This window comes from Dasypus novemcinctus, chromosome 23 (genome assembly GCF_030445035.2).
Source record: "Dasypus novemcinctus isolate mDasNov1 chromosome 23, mDasNov1.1.hap2, whole genome shotgun sequence".
Classification (NCBI taxonomy): Eukaryota; Metazoa; Chordata; class Mammalia; order Cingulata; family Dasypodidae; genus Dasypus; species Dasypus novemcinctus.
Genome location: NC_080695.1, coordinates 57401384 through 57420961, shown reverse-complemented (window position 1 = coordinate 57420961; position 19578 = coordinate 57401384). Strand labels below are relative to the sequence as shown.

Below are 19578 nucleotides of genomic sequence, written 5' to 3'. Positions count from 1 at the left end.
CATCTCCCTACACATACACACACACACACACAAAGGTATTCTCTGTTTACTCTAATAATTTTGTGTTTTTCTTAAACCAACCTTACTGAGGTGTAATTAATACATAATGAATGAGCTCTATTTAAACAGTAGGATTTGATGAGTTTTGATAGATATATACCCCCATTAAAATATGGTTTCTCTGTAAAACTTAAATCTTGATCCATTTGGAATTTATATTAGTGTTCCCTTTAAGATAAGGATTAAATTCTATTTATTTTCCAGATTGTTGCTACTGGCCATTCTACCTGCCTCTTTTATTTGGGGGCACCGAATCACACCAATTGTCCACTTGCCGGGTGGCTTCTGTTGACCCACCAATGAAGGAAAAATTACAGTGGCGGTTTTTGTCTCCCTGGACCTTCAAATGGTCTGCTATCTTCCCATTACTTTACTGTCTGCTTGCAGCATCTCATGGGCACTGGAGCAGGCTTTTCCATATCCAACCCAGAGGATGGAGGGAGACCCAGGAACTGGGATCCATCAAGCTTATCAAAAGGAGCTCAGGGAAGGGACCACCAGCTTATAAAGTACCTATTGTGTGCTGGGCCCTGGTCCAGAGGCTGGCATCTCATGCATCCCGCCAGGGGCTCCACCCACCCATTCCAGCCTCACCATACCCCAGTCAGGCAGGACTGATGCATGTGCTGATGTGTGCCCCTGAACTTTGAGGATTTGGAGTAGTGCAGCATAAGTCTTTGAAACCCATTTTAAGTGCAGAATTTGAAATATTGCAGATCTCACTCCCAACCCCAAAATAAAAATTCTCCAGAATTGCATAATGTCCTGACCAGTGGGCCAAGGGGATTATAAATTTTATTATGCCATCACTCATGGCATAACCACTTCAGAGGTTATAACAGATATAATGCCCATCCTGTGCTAGTGGACCAGAACTGTGCAAGCCTTGGATTTTGCCCAGGGTTCAGGTAGACCTAACACATTCATGTCCATTTAATAGAGGAGAAAACTGAGCTCAGAGTGAGGAATCTTTTAGTATGAAGAGAAAGCTAATCATGAAGCCTCATTTGTTTTCCTTCATCACTCAGCCCTCCAGTCTCTACTGATGGCATCCTCAGAGCCAGGTCCTTGCTGGGCGCTGGGGCACAGAGGAACTGACCCAGTTCCTGCCCGCAAGGAGTGCACCTTCAGGCTAAAGGGACAGGCATGAAGCATGATGGCGTGAAAGGGCTGTGAGGGTGGGGGCACAGAGGGTTCTGGGTGCCCAGAGTCAGAGCCTCATTGTCTTGGCCTGGGCTCCCCACCCCCACAGAAAGCAGGGTCTGGAACCAGGACTTCAGGGCAGGTGTTTTATTAGGGGAAGTGGGTCGAGGGGGCAGAGTGATGGAGTGGGGAGCTTGAAGGAGGAAGCAAAGCCAGGACAAAGGCTGTTATCCAGGACACCACATGTGAGCAATGAAGGCCTAGTCTCCAAAGGATGTTCTAGGGATCCATCTAGAAAGCTTATCAGAATAGCCTGCCTGAGGGTTAAAAAGAAGGATTTAGCCACCTACTCCTGTCTCCCATTGGCTGAGAGCTGCCCCATGGGGAGCAGGGCAGGAAGTAAGCTATGTGGGATACAGGTCACAGCCTGCCTGAAACTGTTTGCTGAGACCTGGCTGGATTCCAAGGGGTGGCCCAGGAATGTGAGCAGGTGACAAGAGGTGTCCAAGGCCATCTGTCCACAGTCAGGTCAGAGGTGGCAGCAGGGTCAGAGAGGGTTTCCCAGAGCAGATGTCTGAGCTGACCCTTCAGAAGTGGGTGGAGGAGGTCTAGGGGAGAAGGAGAGAAAGCAGGCCAGGCAGAGGGGGCTGCCACACCCAGTCAGGAGGCCTCAGGGAGCCTGGTCCCCAGGGGATGCTCAACCTGCAGGGGGGAAATGGGGAACAAGAGGAGGGCGAACTGGCCTCCGCCTTCAGGACCACGTTGGTGTCTCTTGAAGAGCCAACCAGGAAATAAATGACATCTGGTTTGGTTGAGGTTTAGGTCAGCAAAGCAAAGACTGTGAAGCCAGGGACTGGTTGCTGAGAGGGAGACAGAAGTAGGAGAGTGAATACTGGTGGGGAAAACAAAAAAGCAAAGCCGAGCAAAACAAAAACTCCCTGAGGTCTCAGGGTGGCCTTTAGAAGTGATCACAATGGTTGCTGTCCCCTCTAGTGAGAGGACACCCCACCCCATCAAGTCAGGCATGGGCCTGGGTCAGACTTTGGTCAGTAAAATAGCAGTAGAGAACTGGATCACTCTATTATTTTTTTTAATATATTTTTAATTTAAAAAAAGATATTCAATTTATATAAATAATACATAAAAAATATAGGGGATTCCCATATGCCCTACTTCCCACACCACCCACATTTACCCACATTAACAGCATCCTTTATTAGTGGTACATTCATTGCAATTGAATTTTGGAGCATGGATTATACATTCTCTCTCCCACTCAATACTGTAAGTTATAGCAAGATAGGTAATGGCCTGTATCTGTTGTTGCAATGTCTTTCAGGACAACTCCCAAGTCCTGAAAATGCTCACCAACTCCCTCTCTCTGACCTCAGAACCTCCAGTGGCCATGGCCACCACATCAATGATGTAATTTCTTCCATTGCTAGAATCACAATAAGTCTATACTAGAAGACCAATAAGTCCACTCTAGTCCATTGTTCATTTCCCAATCATGAGGATTCTGGGATGGTGATGCCCCCTCCACCTCTAGTTGAGAGGGACTTCAGTCCCATATGGCTGGGACTCTCTTGCTTGTAGTTGTAGACTCTCTTGGTTCCTTAATATGATGTTGTCCATCCTCACCTTCTTGTTACTTGTCCTGGATGAGACCAATGAACTGAAGAGTAGGTGTGGCAACTCTTTTGATACACAGGGCCCAGCTGGCACATGGACAGCCCAAAGATTCATGTCTCTTGAATGTATACCTACCATCTCCAGTACAAACTATAGGTTCAGATAGAAGGACAGAAGGACCATGTGTAGGGAAAACACAACCGAGTCCAACTCTGTCACGCCGGGGAACACAAATTCCAAAGTAGATCCCCTGGCAAGGCACCAACTCCTGAGCAATCTGCTCTGACCATAGTGCCTGCATGACTCCAGAACCCTCAGGAGCCCATTATTTGGGGAAGAGGCTAATTTGGCAGTCAATGAGATCCTGCTGAGAAGTGCATAAGCATAACTTCTGGAATGATCTCCTCACTTACTCTGAGATCTCTTAGCCATATGAACTCATTTGTCTTTACATTTTCCTCCTTTGGGTCAAGTTATTTTTCCTGTTGCATTGCTAGTTGGTACTTGGTACTTGGTAGTTTTCCCTCAGTGCCAGGGAGGATCATCCCTGGGAGGTCCTTGCTGTGAGGAAGGTAATGTACTTATATGCTGAGTTTGGTTTAGAGAGAGGCCACATTTGAGCAAAAAGGAGGCTCTCTGGAGGTAACTCTTAGGCACCCTATAATACTAGTCTAACCTTCAATTTCAAGAGTAAAGGTTCATAAGTACAGTCATCAGTATCAAGGGCCTGTCAATGGACCATCCTCCTTCACCAGCCATTGTCTCTGTACATGGGAGATTCTTGCTGTTCCCTCAGAGAATGTGGCAGAGCTCCCCAGGATGGGAATTCAATATTCTTTTGGTTGTTGTGTGCCTGTGGGTCACTCTTTAACAGAGGCTTGCAGAGGCAGTGAGTAGCCCACCCTGTCTCTTGTCCCTCTAACCCAAGACTGTCCAGCTTCCAGATGGAGGCTTCACCATTAGCCCAAATCCCACCAGGAAGATGAGGTGGAGCAGAGCCACAGCCCACCTGCTGTGGACATGGAGTGTGGGTGAGAAGTAAACTTTCACTGCTAGGTTAGTCCATCTCCTCATCTATACAATGGGTTACTGGGAGAATTAAGTAAATGAGATAACGTGAAAATTTTTGCTCTGTGCACACTGTCCCACGTGAAGTGGGTTCTCAATACATTTTAGAAGGGATGGCTCACACTCTATAGGTTGACAGCAGGAGGAGACACAGAGTTTGGGGGCCCATCACCTTGGGGGATCCAACCCCAGTTCTGCTGGTTTCAGGCTGTGTGACCTTGGGGGCAGCACAGGGCCTGGGGCCTGGTTTTGGAACCTGATAAGGCTCAGCTGGTGGGGGTGGGAAGTGCAGCAGGGACTGGGGCAGTGTGGGAGACTGCTTAAGGATCATCTCCCCACAGAGCAAACCTGCCCTCCAGGGCAAACCTGCCAAATGGCCACCCTCTCTCCCAGAAGTCCCCCCCTTCAGTGACAGATCCCCCAGGTGGACAGAGCAGCTCCAGCCAAAAAGGGGGACCTGTATTTTTTACTGCAAGGGTCCCTGTGGATCTTGGCCAAATGGACCTGAAAGCATCAGCACCCAGGACTCCCCAGTCCCTGATTCCATGGCCTTCCTGCCTTGTCCACACCCCTACTCCCAGGACCCTCCCAGATCTCCACCCGGGCCCATCACTCCCTCTCCCCATGCCCCACCTGCTCCCTCCATCCCCCCTTTGCTCCCTGTTGCTGCTTCTCTCTGCCTGTTTCTATTTCCCTGTTTCCATGTCTCTCTCCCTCCCATCTCCCACCTCCCTCCCAATTTCTTTGCCCTTGTTTCTCACCAACTCTAGCTCTTCCTCTTTATTTCTGTCTCTTTCTGATTCTCTCTCCCTACTGCTTGCCCTGGGTCCTTCTCCCAGACTGTCATGGCCTCTCCATCTCTGCCTCCATTCCTCTCCTTTATCTCTGTGTGTTTTTATCTGTCTCTGTCCAACTCTGGATCTCTGCATGTGTGTGTGCTGCATTCATCTCCCTTCCTCTCTCCCAAGCTATTCCTTCTCTTTGACTCTATGCATCTCCTCCCAACTCTCTCCTTGACTGTCTCTGGTGTTCTCTCACCCTTCCTTTCTCTTTCCCTCTCTGTACATCTTTGTTTCTTTCTCCATTCTCATCTCAATATCCATGTATTTATCTTCTCCATCTTTGTCTCTCTCTCTCTCTGCCTCTCCCTGGCTCACTCCCTAAGGCCTGCTGCTCCTGCCCAGTCCAGAAGTCAGGGGCACCACGTATCCCAGCCCTTGGCCAAGGCCCTGCTCACAGCAGAGGCAGCTCCAGATGTCTGCTCCTGCCTAGTTACGGACCCCCTGCTGTTGGCAGCCTCTCCTGGAGCAGCCTGTGGATATCCAGGCCTAGACACCTTGGTGTCTCACCTGGGAACCCAGGTTGCTGGCAAATGGGACCTCCCACAACTGGCAGGAGGTAAGGCCCTGTGGGTTCCCAGGGCTCCCGGGACAGAATGCAATGGATTGAATAACTTGGAGGGGACCCAGACTTTTCCATCCAGCTCACTCCCCTTGGGAGGGGGTCACCACCACTGACTTTTGCTCTGTCCATCCCTCAAAAAGGAAATCATAGGCAGATTGTGAGAACTTGTTGGACTTGACAAGAAAACTCTGCTTCCAGCTCAGCTTCTGTCAGAGCCCCTCTGAACTGGTGCTACAGGGGGCAGCTGGCACAGTGCTCCAGGGCACTAACAGAGGCCTGGACCACTGTGGTGTCTCCTCATTGGTTTCTTTAGCCACTTCTGGCCCCTCACACATCCCCCATCACAGAAATTGGCCCTCCTCAGAGTCAAATACCTGTCTGTCTTATCATCTGGCACACTGTAACTGGCAGTCCCTTGGGCTCAGTGTCCATTTACTGAAAGAGTTCACACCACCACCTCCCAGAGCAGGACATGGATGTTTCCTCCACTCAGGAAGCTTCCCTGGGACCCTCCCAGTCAGTAATGCCCCAGAGGGGAACCTTGCTTCTGCCTCATCACCTTGGTGTTGGCTTTTTTCCTACTATGTAAATGCTAACCCCCCTTGGGGAGGTGTCACCTGGGAGGTTGTTGTTGGTCCTCCAGGAAGCAGATGCTGGACAGGGGGTAGAATAATAGCTAGAAGTTTGTTAGGAAAACACCAAGGAAAAATGAAGGCGGGCGGGAGCAGGTTGAGACAGGGAGACTTCAGATCTTAAGGCAATTTCTCACACCTTTTCTAGCTTTCTAACAGCCTCAGCCTGCTGACCACTGCTGAGGGTCCTCTTCAAGTATCAATATAATCGTCCTGTAAGGCAAAAGGGCCCTGGTTATTTCAATCTGATCTCATTTTTCCTTCATACGTTTTGTCTTCTACAATATGGCTGTGGTCCCTGGATGAATACTTTAGTGTGTTCTGCAGCTGTGGGTCTATATGTAATGCAACAACCTTGACCACATCTCAGATGGAGGCTCAGAATTTCACTGTGTGCACATTCTCTTTTTTTATCTGGTAGGAGCTGAATTTTAATACAACAGACTCATAGCTCTATCTTTTGAAATGGAGATTGCGAGCCTCTGGGCCCAGACTCTGTCTAGCTATAGGTTAGTGTAAAGTAATGTAATGTAATGAAGGTTGTGTGCAAATGTTTTCATTTAAACTATGAGAAGGGTGAAGGTCCAATATGGGCCAGATATTCTGCAAGATGCTCTCTTCATGTACTTTATCTCTTCATCCTCAAAACTGACCTAATCAAACCAATATTATCCCTCTCTCATACAGACAAAACTGAGGCTCAGAGTAGACCCCCCAGGAGGGTTGGTTTTAGGAGCTGAGGCATAGGAACACAGGCAAAGAATCAGGCTACAGCATGGTATGTTTGTGGATGTGAAGCTGTGAGTTGGGTGGGAACGTAGATGCTGCAGGGGACGTGGTGATGGAGATCCAACTGGGGGCCGTGAAGGCCCCACAGAGAGTCTCGCTCATCCTGGAGGCCCACATGGTGCTCCTGTGAACCAGGTCTAGCCTTCAGTTTGTTTCATTGGGGTGTAGTAAACTCAGGCAAACATAACATCCTGATAGAACCAAATTAAATTTCCCACCCCCTACCTGAGATTCTTTCATGCAGATCTAGAACCTTCAGAATTTGAAAGGAAAAAAACCATCTACATTTCAACTTACGGAGTAGGACTTTATGGCACCAAGGACATTTTGATCAAGGTCATTCCCCTCTTGTGCCATCTGCATACCCTTGCTAGCAGCTCTGCCTGGACCTCACGTTTGCTGTCAAAGTGCTGGCTTAAGGTGCTGCCCCAACAGGAATGGCCTTCCAGGTTCATCTATTTAAATGCTGAAAACATCTTTCTGCTCCAATTTAACTCTTCCTTCTCTTCAAAATTCTCCCTATTATTTTAGAGGCAGTTCCCATCTCCCTCTTTTGGACTCCAGGGACCTCCACTGGTGCTTCTGTTATGGGCAATCACATGTTCTGTGCCATGACATGGCAGTGCCACTCTCCTGTGGGGTATCTTAAGCTCTTACAATTAGGGGTGTGTCTTAGCCCTGACAGAGCCGGGCACAAGGCTGTGACTCCATACACATCTGCAGAACAGATATTTCTGGCTCTCTATAATCAATCTTGTTACTTGTTTCCACAGGACAGCTGCTGTGGGGAAATGATACAGCCCATGTGTGTCCTAAAACACTTGAGGAGGGTTACAATGTCCTCAGCCAGGGTGACCCTTGCATTGGAAAACCCAAGTAGCAACGGTGACCTTTGCTGCAAAGAATTCATACTGTTCAAATCCTCTTACCAAATGGTGGAGGGGGAGGTGGTGGGGGAGGTCCGAGAGGCCCCCAGGGTGGAGGAGGTGGCCGGCATCTCAGCAGTGGTGGTGGTGGGCATCCCATGGGGTAGTGCATGAAGGGCAGTCCTGGGAAAGGAGGGGGCCCCCTTGCAGCCATATTATCCTGCAGAGCAGAAAGATGTGAAGTTTTGAAATACTCTCATGTGACAAAAGAAACACCAACACCAACCCAAGCTGAAACCCAGTGAAGCAGGGCAGCACCTGGCACCTTCCCCTCAGCCAGGTTTCCAGAGGGCATCAGTGCTGGAAACTCAACCCCCAAATCAGTCTCATGAACAGCTTAGAGGCAGGGGCTAAAGGGTGCCAGGGTATGTATAGCAACATATCCCAATTTTGTTGTATAATATGTGTATAATCTCACTGAAAGAAAGTCGCAGATTTACACATTAATTTTAATAATAATTTTATGTTTATTCTTTGTTTTTTGATAATTTTCTAAATTTTCTACAAACTGTAAGAAAAAAAGTGTTTTAAGAAAGATATTTTTCCTAAATCACTATCTTGATGATTCTTAGAAAACGGGTTACAGAAGATGTTTTAAAATATGCTTTTTAAATGCCAAGAGACCCTTCCAACCCCATGTATTTGTAACCTCCTTCCTTTCACCTACCAGCACCCTCCCCCTCCAAAGTCTTCTAGTGATGGGTGAAAGTAAATCAAAATAGCCAGAGACCTCGGGAGTGTTTTCTCTAACATATGGTACCATTACTTCTCTACAAAGTTTCCAAATACACAATACCTTAATTTTCTTTCTTTTCTTTTCTTGCTTTTTAAATCAACTGCAAAACTCCTTTCATGCTTGGTTTTGTCATCAAAAAATTGGAAACATTTCCTTTAGATATTCAAACTGTCATGAATTATTCAGAATCAGTTCTGTAGTAAATAATGTTACTAGTGATACTGTTCTGCTAAGTGTGAATAGCATGAACACTTCTGTGTATTTTTTTCATACTGCTTTTTTAGTGCACAGGGTTTCCTTTTTTTTCTTTCAATGTAATCATGTTTTCAAATATTTTTATGAAATTATTTTTACAAAGAAAAAAGCATTTATTCTAAACAGGATACATTCATCTCATATTCTTACAAATCTAAAATTAAAAACCAGGTGGGAGAGATTTTAACAGGCAAATAAAAAGGCAGAGCATCTTGTTAAATTTAAATTTCAGATAAACAACAAATATATTTATTATTTTAAGTATGTCTCAGTCAATATTTGGAACACAATTATACTAAAAAAATTACTTGATGTTTAGCTAATTCAAATTTAACTCGGTGTCCTGTTTAATCTGATAATCCTAGATTTAAAGTATGCAGTGGTCCCATGGCTCACAATCTTCGGGAAGCATTAAAGGCTTAGCAAACACACAGATAGCTGGACTTTCTGATTCAGTAGGTATTGATACTGTGTATTTCTATCAAGTTCTGGATGCTGCTGACGCTGCTGGTTGGGGGTGGCACTTTGAGAACCACTGCAATTGCTAAGAAGTAGCCCTCATTTAGAAGAAACACCTATATCAGATGAAACCAAATGAAAAAGCAATTACGGTTTCTAATTTGAAACAGACGGTAATATTAAATGGATCTACTGTTTTCTAACTTTGTACACAACTATCTTCAAATTAAGCAGTGATGTTCAGCCCTGGATGGGCTTTAAAATAATGTAGGGAGCTTTTAACATCTACTGAAGCAAGATCTTACTCCAGAGGCTTGGATTCTGACAGTTTGGTTTGGGGACGAGGCCTCTGCAATTTTAAAAGGTCCTGAGGTGACTGACTGATTCTTCTGCGCAAAGGTTGAGAACCACTGGTAAGCTCACAGACCAGTTAATGAGTTTGTTCATAGTTTCGAGAAAAGCACTGAAACCATATGGTTATTTAAAGAAAATTTTAAAAATCTGAGTTGTAAATGTGGTTTCTCTGAAAATTCATGTTATTGTAATTAACTAATGAAGATCCATCCTGTTTACTTAAAAACATGAGAGAGGAAGGTCAAAAAAGTTTCTCTCTACAGGCAAAGGGGTTTCTTGTCTTTTCTGGAAATGTCTTCTGATTCATTGTCTAAGAGCTACTTTTTCTAATAAGTGAAAAAAAATTTCTTAAAAGATTTCTTGGTATTCTTCAGATTTTTTTTTTTTTTTTTGCTTTTGCTTTTCATGTTTCCCTCATGTGAATTAAAATTCCTTCTATTTAGAAAGTATTGTAATGACTGTTGATCCTCAGAATTTACTTTAATCAGTCATAGTCATTTTTACAAATTTTTGAAAGGATGATTGAATTCCGTGTTGCTTTTAGCTTGTCACTATCCAGATGGCTCAGAATAAAGGTTACTAGAGATTTTAAAAGTACATATGTTCTGAATTTATCAAAACAATGTCCCAAGTCTCCTACTCCCTTCTCCCAAACCTCTACTCCCAGTCCTCCTGCAACAAGGAGGGTGAAGCTGATCCCTGGAACAGGACCATCCAATCAGGTAGGTTTTCCTCACCACAGGACCACCAGACATTCCTCTGTGGATCTTCCATAAAGGCAGTTCCTTTGGCATTGTGTGTCAGTATCGGCAACAAATAGCCTTGGATGCTTTGATCTTTCCATTATTGAAATAGGGTACTTCCAGAGAGTACCTGCGAAGTACTTTGAACTCTTCAGACTAAACCCTTTTTAAAATGAAAGTACCTCAGGGAACAGACTTGACCCAGTGGTTAGAGTGTCCGTCTACCACATGGGAGGTTCGCGGTTCAAACCCCGGGCCTCCTTGACCCGTGTGCAGCTGGCCCATGTGCAGTGCTGATGCGCGCAAGGAGTGCTGTGCCACGCAGGGGTGTCCCCCATGTAGTGTGCCCCATAAGGAGAGCCGCCCAGCGTGAAAGAAAGTGCAGCCTGCCTAAGAATGGCACGGCACACACAGAGAGCTGACACAGCAAGATGATGCAACAAAAAGAAACACAGATTCCCGTGCCTCTGACAACAACAAAAGCAGACAAAGAAGAAGACACAGCAAACAGACACGGAGAATAGACAACCAGGGTGGGGGGGAAGGGGAGAGAAATAAATAAATAAATAAATAAATCTTAAAAAAAAAAGTACCTTTCCAATCATAACTGCTGTCAACGTATTGGTGCAGTTTCTTCTAGATTTCATTTATTATATAGGATATGTTTTCCTTGTATCATTCTTTCACTTGTTCTTTATTTTCCAGTTTCTCTTAAATGACTTTCACATAATAAAGATAAGCATTTATTTTCTAAAAATATACATTTTTGTCTTTAGTGGCTAAAAATAAGAGTTTTTTTAATGAGAGTTAAACTATGAGAGCCCTACCTCTCTACCTGGGACCCCTGATGTGTTCTTTTCTCCCATTTCTCATCCCACCCTATCTGAATAAATTACTGGCCTAACTCCCCCAACGTGCTCCTGAAATTCATTTCTGCAGCATAGTAAAAACCTAAACAAAATCTGATAACAAAACAATAGGTCTCTTTTAGAAATCCCTGTTGTATTAGCTGATAAAGAGTTTATTCCTTATAAAAGGAAGAAAAGATCATTTTTCTCTGGTGATATTGTTTGTTTTGAATGGTACTTGTTCACAGAACTGTTTCTTGATATTTGCTTGGAAACATCTTTTAACTAGGCGAGTAAATCTGGAGTCTTTTTAAATGACACTATTTTCCTGAAAGTTTGCTATTCTTTAAAATGTAGGTTTCCTCCATTATTTTACTTATATGTTTTTCTATTTAACCTGTACATTAATGCCTGCTATTCTCTGAAAACATTTAATTTCCAATATCCATTTTAAGTTAAAATACTTTAATAGATGTGAATACTCCTGTTCTTTTAAAATTACTTACTTAGAATCCTGCACCAATTAATAATTACAAAATGCACAGTAACTTCAAAGAAAAAATAGCTAACAGCTGTAAAGCCATTATTTTGTACCAGGTAATACCTCAGGTAAATCACTCTGAGGGAAGCACTGACGTTCTCATCCCCCCTGGTTAAGCCAAGCTAGAAAGTGGCAGAGGGTGGATTTCAACCCAGATAGTGCAGCTCCAGCACCCATGTTCTTTGTTTCTGTCCTCTAGTACAGACCTACCCAATGCCAAAGCTCTTTCACTGTTAAACTGGGTTATACATCTAAATTATAAAGTCTTCCATACCTGCCTTAATGTAGGCCACAAGAAACCATAGATTCACTAGACAGGAAAGCTTACTCTGCTTTCTATTACAATGTTCAGTGTCAAAAACTGGTTTTATAAAATTGTGCCTGCCCTGTGGAAAGCATTTGGAGTATTCAAACTTGGTATTTGGTAAGATGTATTTTGAGAGACATGAATTCTGTAGGATTTTAAAAGGTTTTTCATATGAAATGGGTTCATTGGTCACATGACCTGGTTGGCAACACTGGATTTAACAAGCCAAAGTATTGCAAAGCTTCCCAGAACCTCTAGTGCATTCTCGTACATGGTGAAACCCTAAAAGAGTGTGTAGCATTCTCCAAACTCATTTGACAGCAAAACCTTCTATTCATGAAGCATCTCTTGGGATGAGTGTTCACCTTTGAAGAAATAAGGAAATACCTGAGGTGCCTGTGATAACTAAGAACAGAAGCACCTCAGCACTTCTTCATCCATTGTAAAGATCTACCAGTCCTCAGATGCAAGGTAGGTCTTCTGGCTTGTGTATGTATTCCCCACTCCCTACCCAACTTCTCAAACTCTTGTTTCCAGCTAACCCTTGTACAAAGAATTTAAACAAGTGATATTTTTCTCACCTGATATAGGACCTCAATCAGGCTAGCCAAAAAACATAATTTACTTTTTTCCCTGTAGTGCTAGTATTATTTCATTTCAGAACCTCTCTCTATATTTTTTTTCTTTAAGCCTAGAATTTTTTATTTTTCACTATTAAGTAGGAGAACTCAGAATATTCAGGTTTTATGTATGGTCCCATATTTGGATGATTTAACTAGCATAAATTTGTTTTTTCCTTTTCTTATATTAGTTTCTTTCATTTTTTTCTTCTTTATTTTTTTTAAATGTTACATTCAAAAAATATGAGGTCCTCATATACCCCTCACCCCTGTTACCCGCCTTCTCCAACATCAACAACCTCTTTCATTCTCATGGCACATTCATTGCATTTGGTGAATACATTTTGGAGCACTGCTGCACCACATGGATAGTGGTTTACATTGTAGTTTATACTCTCCCCCAGTGGGTCATGGCAGGACATACAGAACAACTATATTAAAGAAGTATTTGAGTAGCTACTAAATGATGGGCACTTAGAGCAGCAACAAAAAAATTGACAAGGTTTCTGCTCTCTTGGAGTAGAGCCAGATGACCTTAATAAGAAGTTGGATGCACATCTTATATCCAGTGACAGGGAGAAATTTAGTGGAGGTTAGCTAGCATCATCCATTCTCACACAGAAGAGGACACTGGGGTGGAAGAGACATTCACACACACACAAAAACCCACCACTGTACCACTAGATCTTGTGCCTATCTGTTTTCACAGCTCTCTGCTCACTCCCTCAGGATGATCTTACCCATTCCCAAAGTTTCAACTACTTTCTGTGTGCCTGCTGTGCTTGGGCTTGGGATGCTTTCCCACTAGACCTAGGTACCTAGATCTCATCAAAGCAGCACAATCCTGACATGTCCACAACTAAACTCACCCTCCTTGCCAAAGAACCTGTTTTTCCTGTGTATATGATCTTAGAAAACATAGCTACTATAACTCATTCACCCAAGCCAGGTACTCTCATGTTTACACACACACAGTCACCAAGTCCTGCTCATTTGTCTTCATAAACAATTTTTTCTCAGTCCCTACTAATACTGCCTTAGCTGAGGCCCTTACTTCTCCTTTCTGGACTCCCTAATACTAAGACTGGTCCCCTCAAATCCATCATTCTCATGAGTGTGAATTTTCAAATGCAGTTATTACTTTCTTATATTAGGAATCCTTAAGACAACCCTTAGGTTCAATGACTCACTAAAAGTATGCACAGAACTCAGGGTAATGATTATAGTAAAAGGATGCAGATTAAAGTAAACAAAGAAAAAGGTAAATAGGGTAAAGTCCAGGATACGCCACCATGCACAAGCTTCTAGTTTTCCTCTCCCAGTGAAGTCATATGAACAGCAGTTAATTCTTCCAAATAATGATGTGTGATAATATATATGAAGTATTGTCAACCAGGGAAGCTCACTCAAGCCTTGTATCCAAGGTAATTCCTGAGGGTCAATCACTTAGGTATGCCGTGCCAGAGTGACTGACCTTAACTACTCAGTCTCCAACCCTGCCCTTCTCAGAGGTCAAACTGATAACTCATGGCCCAAAGTCCCCAGGAATTCACAATAAATCACATTGTAAACATTAACTGTCTGGAGTTGCCAAAGGCCCAGCTGAACCAAGACACTCTTACCAGGCAGGATGTTCCAAGGGCTCAGAGGCTATCTCCTAGGAGCTGGTCAAGAGCAGTCCTAAAGACCATGGAATGTGTAGAGTTTGGGCAGCTGAGGCCTGCTAAGTTAACCCTTTAGTTCACATTTCTCTGACTTAAAACTCTTGAAGGTTTGTTCTACTGCCCAAATCATAAAATTTTATAAGGTTCTTTATAATCTGGGCCCTATTTACCCCTTCCACTTCTTTTCTAGCCCCTCCCAGATACACAGAACCCAGCTTCCACCCTGGCCATGATAAACTACTTGTCATTAGCCATGTAGGATCCTGCATCATTCCATGATGCCTTGATGCTTACTACCATTTTGCCTAGCTAGAATATGCCCCCCACTTCTACCAACCATATATAAGTCATATTGTAGGACCAAACTCACAATTTGCTACAAGACCATCCTGTCACCTCTCCATCCATTCTCTCACACTGTCCCTTGTTTCTACCTCTATAGTCACACAAATAATAAATATTATGTTGCACAACTTTAATTAAACACCTGTGTTGCCCTCTACCAGACTGAGCTGTTTGAAGGCAAGTCCTAATATAATTGACATTTCTGAATCTTAGTATCCAGGTATATGTGAACTCTAAGACCCTGTCCTCAGATTCCCAGGTTTATGTTCCTTTCACAACTCTAGACTGTGTTGTGAAGTTGTTCTCAACTTTACACACCAGGATGCTTTTAACAGTGTTAACAGTTAACAGTGTTAAGAGTGAAGAGCATCTGTGAACTTCTTGGATGTACACACTGATTTTGAAAAAGAATCTGATAAAGCAAGTTTCTCAACAGGTTATATGCTTGTCAAAGGGTCTCATTAGTACATTTCTCTCTATTGAGACCTTATTGAAAAAAAGTAAAATGCATAAATGCAATCATCCAATGACAAATTTGAAAGGATAATTGTAGGATCTACAACTCGTGAAGAGAAGAGCACATAAATGTTCTCACCATTCCCTTAAAGAAACTGAAAAAAAAAACAAGAGAAGATAGGGTAGCCCATTTTACAAAAGGCGTTCTACTAGAGACGGCCTTGAGTTTCCATCTTTCCATCTTTCTACTGAATCATAAGGGTGGAAGACCTGTAACTTAGTGGTCAGAAATCAAATTTTAAAAGTTCCAGTCTTGGTATTTAAGATTCGCCCTTTGAGTTGCCTGCATTTCTTCAAACTACATATAGGCTTTAGATTGAATGCAGCTAGTAAAGCTGTAAGATGAGACCTCAAACTCATTTCCAGACACCTGTTCCTCACAAAAGAATATGACTTGTACAAGAAAATGGTAGTTGAGGAGTGCTTTCATTTCACTACTCAGGTGTTTTTGAATTTTTGCTCTGGGGGGGCAGGCTTAAGACAACTTAAAAGATATTATCTGTTATAGCAGGTACTATACTAAGCCTGTTAAATAAACTGTGATTTAATCCTCTCAACCACGAAATAAGGTAGGTATTTTTACTAATGAAGAAACTGAGGATAGAGATAACTTGACCAAGGGCATGGGGTTGTTCTCAAATATCCATGACCTGGTATTCAAAGTCCCTTGGCCTAGCATACGAGTGTGAGGCCAAGGACTTAATTCAGCAAATACCTACATTATCCTAGGTCCTGACCAGTTTACTTAACAGCTAATACTTTTTTTTTCCCCACTCTAATCCATATTTTATTTCTCCATCCTGTGGGCCCTGAGATGGTGATTCCACTTCACCTCTAAATCGAGAGGCAGCTTAGATCCCACATTGCTGATGGATGCAATTCTCCTGCTTGCAGTTGCAGGCACTCTCTGTTCCCTGGTGTGGTGGTTGACCATCTTCACCTCCCTGTTAGCTGACCTACGTAAGTCCAGCGAACCAGAGAATAGGTGTTGCCACTCTGCTGAGGCTCGGGGTCCAGCTGGCACATGGCCAGTCCAGAGATTCAAGTCCCCTGAGTATACACTAACCCCTTTTTAATTGTGAGACATTTAGGAAATATCTGTATTTAAAGCAAGTTTGAAAGTGGCAAATCAGATGTTTTATACCTATAAAGTAATTACAGTTTACTATCTGGATATCCAAGAGTTGTGGTTCAAACTGTTGATTCTTAAATACATATGGATTTTACTTTCATTGATCATATTTATGTTTATTTTTATAAAGTATAAAATTACTTGCCACATATTAAAAATTATATTCCAAAAAGATATAGAAACTTTGCTCGTTTCAAGTACTCCCTAGCATGCCTTAGGAAAACATGGTTTGTCCCAGTTTCAAAACCAGTTCCCCTGGGGTTTGTTCAATACATTCATGACAGATCGCTTCCCAAAGTTGTGTAAAGCCATATATAATCAAAGCTAGGCTCATTCTCCTATTCTTTACGAAGATCTTTCATGGAAGTATTCCAGAATATACTAGAGCATAGCTTTCTTTATATTATTCCCCCAAAACTAGACAGAGGAAAACCCTAGCTGACCAGTCATGTTCAATATCAGTACAAATAGGCTTTTCATCCACAACAGTGTTCCTTCCAAAATGAGAAAGTAGTTCTTCACTCAGCCTTTAAACCAACTTGTAAATCTTTCTCTCTTCTTCCAGTCACCAGCAAGAATTTACCATGCCTGGGATCCTGCATGCTCTTGATATAAATACCATCTTAGAAACTACTGAGAGCTGAGGGAAGGCATTGCCTCTGCAACAGGAATTCACCATTCCTCTTATCTTAGGATATTCAATGCTTACTATTGCAGTGGTTTTGTCAAATGAAGAATAGCTATCTTTTATCCTGGGACTAATTCTTCTTGGGGTACTTGTATACAACAGATGAATATTATAGTGCAACAATGGAGAGAACAAGATTTGGGGAGAAATTCTTCAGAGCCAGTTGTGTACTAAACCTTTCCAGAGTTCTAGAATCAGTGCCCTCTAGAATAAAGGAGGGCAAAACTCCTATTCCCACTTAACTTTGATGAACTGATCCGTTAAAAGAAGAAATACTGGAGCAAGTGTAGCTTCATGGTTGAGTGCCTGCCTCACACATATGAGGTTCTGGGTTAGATTCCTGGTACCTCCTAAAAATAATAATAATTATTGAGGAAAACCTGCCTTTTAGACTTTGCTAGAGAACATAAATTAGGTGGGCCCCAGAAAACATGAAGAAAATCCATACAATAATGTCCCATTTCTTAAACAGAAATTATGTTCAGGATTCTGATATTGCCCAGTAACTCATAACTGTGTTGACACCCAGGATCTTTGCTTCTTTCTCACCACAGGAGGTTTTCTCTCTTTCACAGCTGGCCCCCATGAAGAGAAAGAAAAATAGAGCCAGGACTCTTAGGATCAGATAGACATCTTTTGTTTCTATATCAGTTGTTCTGAACTAGGGCAATTTTTTCCACCAACTTTTTAGTTTGAAGAGATTTCAAAGTTACAAGATAGTTGAAGAAATAATACAAACCCCAAACAAAGAATGTCAACAACCCCCCCCACACACACACACACATATTCAGATCTATTATACCAACCTTTAAGATTTTGTCACATTTGCCATATCATTCTTTCTCTCTGTGTCTATGTATTTTCTAAATATTTGAGAGTAAGCTGTAAACCTCATGCTCCCTGAACACTTAATACTTCAACGAACATTTCCTAAGAACAAGGATACTCACTTAACAAAACCACCTTAAGTGCAGTTATCGAGTTCAGGAAATTTAACATTGATATAAAGTTTAGTCTACATTCCAATTTTTCCATATGTTCCAAAGACCATTTTGGCATTATCTCCCCATTACTAGATCCAGTCCAGAATAATGTATTACATTTAATTGTCATTGTTTATTTTTTCTTTTAACTATGGAAACATTTACAAAGTAAATTTTCCCAACCCAAACATTCTCAAGCATTACTCACATTCACAATATTGTGCTTCCCTAACCACTATCCATCACAAGAACTTTCTCATCACCCCACACAAAAACTCTCACCCTCTCCCCATTCCTACTACCCCTTGTTCCTGGTAACCTGTATTCTACTTTAGGCCTCTGATTTTGCATATTGTTTATGTGTATGAGGCTTCTATCTGGCTTCTTTCATTTAATATGATGCCTTCAAGTTTCATCTATGTTGTAGCATATATCAGAATTTCATTCTTTTTTACAGCTGAATAATATTGCATTGTATGTATATACCACATTTTGTTTATCCATTCATCTGTGGGGGGACACTTGGGTTTCTTCTACCTTTTGGCTATTGTGAATAATGCTATGAACACTAGTGTACAGATATCTGAGTCCCTGATTTCAATTCTTTTGGGTATATTAGAAGGTTTATTGCCAAGTTATACGGTAACTCTTTCTTAACTTTCTGAAGAACCACCAAACTATTTCCACCATGACTGGAATTTTACATTCTACCAACAATGCGTGAGGGTTCCTATTTCTCTGCACCCTCATCAACACTTATTTTCTGTTCTTATTTTAATAATTTTATTGGATATAAAGAAATATCTCATAGTGGTTTTAATTTGCATTTCCCTAATGGCTAATGATAGAGAGCATCTTTCTATATATTTACTGGCCATTTGTTTTTTTTGTTTTATTTTGTTTTTAAAGATTTATTTATTTATTTATTTAATTCCCCTCCCCTCCCCTGGTTGTCTGTTTTCTGTATCTTTTTGCTGCGTCTTGTTTCTTTGTCCGCTTCTGTTGTCGTCAGCGGCACAGGAAGTGTGGGCGGCGCCATTCCTCGGCAGGCTGCTCCCTCCTTCCCACTGGGTGGCTCTCCTTATGGGTGCACTCCTTGCGCGTGGGGCTCCCCTATGCGGGGGACACCCCTGTGTAGCATGGCACTCCTTGCGCACATCAGCACTGCACACGGGCCAGCTCCACATGGGTCAAGGAGGCCCGGGGCTTGAACCGCGGACCTCCCATGTGGTAGACAGACGCCCTAACCACTGGGCCAAAGTCCGTTTCTCTTTACTGGCCATTTGTATACCTTCTTCGGAAAACTGTCTATTCCAGTCCTTCACCCATTTTTAACCGGGCTGATTGTTTTTTTTCATTTAGTTGTAGGATTTCTTTATATATTCTGGACATTAAACCCTTATCAGATATATGGTTTCCAAATCATTTTTCTGATTGCATAGGTTAACCTTTCACTTTCTTAATAACTTCCTTTATGCACAAAAGTTTTACATTTTGGTGAAGTTCCAATTTTTCTATTTCTTCTTTTGTTGCTCATTCTTTTGGTGTAGAGTCTAAGAATTCATTGACTAATACAAGGTCCTGAAGACATTCCCCTATGTTTTTCTGTAGGCATTGTACAGCTTTAGCTCTTAGGTCTTTAAAACACTTTGAATTAATTTTGTATATGGTGTAAGGTAGGGGTCCACTTTCATTCTTTTGCATATGGATATCCAGTTTTAACAAAATCATTT

The 19578-nt window shown here is 42.4% G+C and overlaps 1 protein-coding gene across 1 annotated transcript in view; it reads right to left on the bottom strand.

Annotated features, from left to right (window-relative positions):
- LOC131275614 (acyl-coenzyme A synthetase ACSM5, mitochondrial-like) overlaps nucleotides 1–19578 on the bottom strand; it is a 163597-nt gene that overhangs the window by 119229 nt on the left and 24790 nt on the right. Inside the window, exon 3 of the mRNA XM_071211342.1 lies at nucleotides 7658–7814. The gene's annotated coding sequence lies outside the window, so the exon portion shown is untranslated. The remainder of the gene's footprint in view (nucleotides 1–7657; nucleotides 7815–19578) is intronic.